We start from the raw sequence: 6,048 nt of genomic DNA, 5'->3' as shown, positions 1-6,048 counted from the left end.
GAGTGGAAGTGGCACGAACATTGTTGCAACATGAGATCTTTCAAAACACATCCTCTGACACACAGAGGGCGCATTGATCGTGGAAGATCCGTTGTGATTCAAGATTTTAGGGCCACGACGTGTTGTCACGCACAGTGAGCGGAAGGAGGAGGAAGACACTTCTGAGCAAACTGTAGAGTTTGTCACGATCAGGGGATGGAGGGGATGAGTTACATCTTACTGGAAGCTGCTGGGGAGATAGTCACGTCCAGGCCATTGCAGAGATAAGCAGAACAGGTCAAACGCTATATCTTGTAATGAGGAGAACAGTGCACTGAGTGTAGCAGGTGGCCTGAATTAATCTTCTCCACAGCTAATTTACATTGTTAAATGGCCATTTGTTGTTTTCAGTTCTTTTTTTTTTTACTGGCTTAAAACAATTACTGATTCTCTCTGCCGCAGCTGACGCCCACGGCCAGCATCTGATTTCTCACCAAGCCCTGACGTAAGTTTCCTGGTTATTAAATGTTGATGTTAAATGATGTATTTTTTGCCAAGCTTGTTTTTAGAATCTGTCTCACAGACACGGTTGACGGCTAATGTCCAATATCTGTGGACGCACTGCGAGGAGACCTTCGCAAAGCAGAGTAGCATCGCATTAAGAACCGGCCTGGAAAGACGAGGCCAGGAAGGGAAAAGGAAATTGTCCTTAGAGGTGAAAATTGTGGGAAATAAAGCTGTAATTTTCACGTGCACACTACTCTTTATGAAATAGAATAGTACTCCATTATTGTGGAGAATGTCAAAATGTCCTTTCAGATGGCAGATTGTGGCCTTTTTAAGCAAAATAACTGGGGCAAACAAGGTCACAGAGTTTAAAATGTAAGAAACAAAAGTCAACGAGAAGTGCACCTGTGTTTCTTTTTTGAGTGAGGGGCTCTTAAGGACCTCCCTGAGTGGAGTCAGAACATGTATCGCAACATGCTGTGACTTGTTAGAAGGAACAAATTAGCAGACGTCGTTAGACTCATTCAACACATGTAGGCGCGTTTCTAGATGCCAAAGGCGGAGGGTCCCTGGATACGGAGGTGAGAATGCAAATGTTTTGGGCTTTTTTTCTCCCCAGAAAATAATTTCAATAAAAATGCCCCATGCAGAAGAATAATGAGGACACCTTGGGTGGGATACCAATGTGTCGCTGCAGTGGCAGTAAACCATTTCCACAGACATCCGCATTCAGCGGAGGGGGACTTCTTTTAAACTGCCCCCCTGGAGTGGCCTGATTTTCCCCCGAACACAGGTGACATGTAGCTTTCCAGAGAATTGAAGAAAAGCTTGAACACATAAAGATTTCATATCCGTGGACGCATACTTGTTTTATCAATCGATGTGTTCTTCTTGTCAGAGCAAGATCTATATTCATCCATACGGAACTAACTGGCCGACAGCTTAATGACGGGAGACAAGGCTGCCTGATTGTGGGCCTGATATGGGGGCAGGAGCAGTGTGTGTGTGTGCACACGCATGCATGCGCACACACACAAACCTAAAGACATACAAACTCTCACTGCAATGAGAGCATCTCAGAATTCCCCTCTAGGTTAAATATTCTTGGTTGTACTTCATTCTGGTTTATGTTCTTTTTCAGGACTAGAAGCAGCAATGCATTCCAGAAATAGGCATTTAAAACCACTGAAAGTTATCAGAATGAAGAACTATGTTTTTTTTTTCCACTGAAGGTAGAAAGAAACTTGGTTTACTTGTGACTATAATAAATGTTCACAGGGGAAATGGTAATAAGATGGACAGTAAATCTACTCGCATCGTAACTTAATGTGTAATACTTGTCAGTCACCTGGTTGGATAAACTGTATGTTGATTTATTGACAGAACCGGCTGGGATGCTGAGAGGAAGTGGCAAAAAAGGGGAAGAGGTTAAAATATGACCTCTGACCTTATCACTGCTAGATTTTGGAATGTTTGCGGTGCCACAGTTTCACACCTGGATGTTTGCAGCTAATGAGATGGCAAGACAACCTGTTACTTCCCCCCCACCAAAAGAAAAACACTGCATTTTCAACTGTGACTTCCAAACATAGACCATAGATCAAGACAACACAGGATGGCTCAACAGAACTACAACTACTTAGTAAAGAAAGTATTTCTCCCGATGAAAATGAGAACATGTCAAATGTTGTTTCTCAGTGTTCAGTGGAGAAAATATTTTGGGAGCTTTGTAGGGGAATTTTACCATACCACAAAGTGGCCACTAGGGGAAAACGGAGGTCAGGCTCCGAAACAGGAAACAGGAAAGAGGGTCGACTGTAGTGAATTCAAGGTCTGTTCATTTGTTATGGATAAATTAAGCGTGTTTTTTTAAAAATATATATATCCTTGTGTTTTGAGCTGAAACTTGACTTGCAAGAGAGAGCAACAATTAAGGCGTCATACTTTTGCACCTACCTTGACAACACTTGCCCTCAGGTGTAACTGCTGCCTGCTTTTCCAACCTTGTCATCTAGTATTCCATGAACCTCAGGGGCCAGAAAAGGGCTGGAGGACCCTTCGGGATAACCCAGGTGCGTATGGTGTTTGTATCCATGGAGATAGGGAGGGGACTGAAGAGAAAAAAAAGAAAAATTGTCACACTGACAGTACAATTTTCTTGGGTGGGTGGTTTTCAGCTATTTGAAAGAAAAGGTGAAGGCATGTTGGGAAGTGCACGTATGTGGATTGTTGAGGCCGAAAGGCCAACATACCAAAAACAACAATTAACAAACACTGACTCCAGCTCTTCTGGAGTTTTGGGTAAATCTAAACAGATATAACATGAAAAGTGGTAAACATTTTGTTTATTCTGTCTCTCTTCTTATTTCTCAAATACATGCTTGAGTCCTGACTTGCTGCCAAGTTGCTGTGGCAACCCCCTGCTTCCACTCCCCTAAGGAAAGTGTAGGATAAACATCTGTTGCTTGTGTACATGGAGGCAAAAAGGGGACATTGCACACAACTGGGACTGTACTCCTTTCATTTTTTTTCTAGGTCAGCAACCGGGTCTCCCAGATGAAAAGATGTGCTTTTTTCGCTGAAAACACACTGGCTAATATCAACCTCCTGGTGGGTCATGTGAAGATCTAAAACAACAAGTCCATGACCCTGTTAGAGTTCCTGCCCACTTGCAAAAACAAACCCAAATACAGGAATATCAAAGAGTCACAAGCTTGGAAAACATCCTTGGCAGCCTCTTCATCAGGGCACTGGCATTTCATCAGGTATAGAAGCAATAATAGAAAAATTATCTGGAGAATAACAGTGCAGGCTATGATAACAGCTATATCCGATTCTGATAAGATATGGTGGACCGTAAAAAAAAATTTGGATGCTTTTAGTCCGGAGGGGATAAGCATGGCATTAACAGTAGCTGGCAGAAATAGAGTCAAGTATGTTGATACAAACGTTTTCCCATATCAGTCAAAATAATTGGTTTGAATATTTGAAAAGAATAAATGGCATGACCATCTGCACCAGTCTTATATCCAAATTCCAAGTTATTTCAGGAAAGTCAACATGTCATGTTAATTGTTTGTATTTGGGTCAAGATCGCTGACATATCTGCCACTCCTGCACTGATATTAAAAGGATACAATGACTCAAACTGTAGCTCAAGGGACTGCAACATATCAAAATATAAAACAGACTTTAACCTGCTACTTATATTCTGGCAGTAGACTCTAATATGAACTCATCATCTATTTTTGGAGGGTATAAAATTACCTTTTTATTTTTATAAAATTAACAACAAACATCATACTAAGAATACTAGATAGGAACTTAAGAAAGAGGTACATTTTTGTTTGGACACTTAACAGATGGGGTAAGGAAGTATGACAATTTGATCAGATATTCAGCAGTGATGCTTCAAACAAAATTGAAAGATATAAATAAATAAAAGCAGGAAGAACAAGCACAGACGACATGTGCTGGCTCACGCTGCAGCTGTTGACTAGTTCGGCATTCCTGTGAGCATCAACAGCGAGAGGGATGTACATCCGCACAAACCCGGCAAAATAAGAGTCACAATTGTGAGCGCGTAACGGGAATTCTAGATAAGTATGATTAAGCTAATGAACATTCAAATGATACGCGTAAAATCTTACACCTCTGTATTCTCAATTTCTTAGGCAAATAAATCACATTTGGTTGGGCTTTTAATCTGTCTAAATGTATGTATTATATAATATAATATATTCATTTATTATGTAATACTGTCAAAGCGTCACAGAAATACAATCTTGAAACAGCTGTGGCACTCCAAGTGACTTAGCAAAGTGAGTGAGCGAGTGAAACAAATTAGGGAAACGTTTTTTTGTTTTCATCGCACAGGAAATAAAGGGTGAGAGTTACTGCCTGACCCCGTGGATTGGGTTGCACGGGAGCCACAGTTAAACCTCTACATAACTGGAACATACTGCTGATCATGTTTCAGAAAAACAACGGGCGCGAGTAGCAATAATATTATAGCTGAGATGGAGCTCAAAATTCTGCATCACACATCACATTGTATATATATATAAATATATATATATATATATATATATATATATATATATATATATATATATATATATATATATATATATATATTTATATATATATATATATATATACACACACACACACACACACACACACACACACACACACACACACACACACACACACACCTCCAATATATATGCGGTTACTGATTTCCGGTCAAGTCCGGCTCATGCGCATTTTATTTTCCCAAGCTTTACAGCTTCGGGTGTTTTCCGGTGCATGCAGCTAGCTTGACGTGCTTAATGTGGAAAGCCCTGCCGTCGCCTTGTCGAGTCATCGCCAGAGACGAACAGGGGCAGCAGCAGGCGCTTCCACCGTCCGCTGGAGCGAAAACTGGGAATACCGCTGTGGAACGCGGAGGATTTATCCCACCTCACGGGGGCGGCGGCAACCGAACAGAGAAACGGAAGGGGTCCGGGTGCTGAGGACGCAGCATCTTCGAGTGAGACTGCCGCCTTTTTGTGCTTGTGGCTCGCTCAGTCGGACGCAGACAGGGAGGCAGGAGAAGAAGAAGAAGTACCCGGAGCCGCTGCGACACTGGCGGACGAACTTGGTTTCCCGTAGCCGGCGCTGGGTGTCAGTAGGTCGGCTTCGGCTCGCTGCTCACCGCGACCTATCGTTTTAAAAGGGATTAAGGCTGCTGCCAAGTATTGTTTTTTTTTTTTTTTTGTCGGTGTGTGTCAACAACGTGTATTTTTTTGTGTGTGGTTCCCCGCTGCTTTCGACAACCAACTGTGGCTTTAACGTGACGCACTCGGCTGACATCGGCGCTGCGTGTCGGAGACCGGACCCCCACTGCGGAGCAGTTAGACGCTTTTAAATCAAGTTATAACTGTAATTCTTGTTATCCTCGCACTCATGGCAACGCAACCAATGTAATAGGTAAGGCACATACCTGTTTGTTTTCTTATTGAAAATATTGTTTGTGCTGAAGGTAAACTTAAACTGCATTGCCTCATCAGGCAGCGTTCCTCAACAGGCAGCGGCGAACCCCCTCGCTGCACGGCGTTGCACAGGGGCTGGAGTACCCACCTCTACCCACTGATGAGAGCTTTGCAACTCCAGAATTTTGACATAATCAGTCTTTTTCAAGATGATTTTGTCTTGAGTCGCATTACTGATACCGACAGTTTGTCCATGACTTAGCAGCAGCAATAGCCATGCTTTTATTTTGGAGATTCCAGCTGTCAAATGCCAATTTGTGATTATTATTGATTGGAGTATTTTAGTATTTCTTTTGACAAATAAAATTAGCATTTTTGTTAGAATGAACCTAACAGAATGAGGACAAGACCTTTGTGTTTAGATAATGACGATGATACCTAATCTAAACCAAAATTTCCTCTCTCTTGCTAAGGTTTGGATGAATTATTTTTTCATATTTCTTTTTATTTTGTGTGCACAAGGAGATACCCGGCTAATGGCTAGTAACATGACTCTAACTTTAAACTTCATTTTTATATATTTTTT

The 6,048-nt window shown here is 41.7% G+C and overlaps 1 protein-coding gene across 11 annotated transcripts in view; it reads left to right on the top strand.

Moving 5' to 3' along the window:
• Positions 1-4,855: 4,855 nt before the first annotated feature.
• Positions 4,856-6,048, top strand: part of wnk1b (WNK lysine deficient protein kinase 1b) — a 67,667-nt gene continuing 66,474 nt past the window's right edge. For 6 of the 11 annotated variants that reach the window (XM_076030159.1, XM_076030163.1, XM_076030162.1 and 3 more), the window contains exon 1: positions 4,856-5,460. The gene's annotated coding sequence lies outside the window, so the exon portion shown is untranslated. The remainder of the gene's footprint in view (positions 5,461-6,048) is intronic. The other 5 variants (XM_076030165.1, XM_076030161.1, XM_076030164.1 and 2 more) reach the window with 2 other exon arrangements.

The sequence above is a fragment of the Nelusetta ayraudi genome, unplaced genomic scaffold (genome assembly GCF_046127955.1).
Source record: "Nelusetta ayraudi isolate G7.1 ecotype Tasmania unplaced genomic scaffold, CSIRO-AGI_Nayr_v1 ptg000027l, whole genome shotgun sequence".
Lineage (NCBI taxonomy): Eukaryota > Metazoa > Chordata > Actinopteri > Tetraodontiformes > Monacanthidae > Nelusetta > Nelusetta ayraudi.
This window is presented reverse-complemented; position numbering and strand designations above follow the sequence as displayed.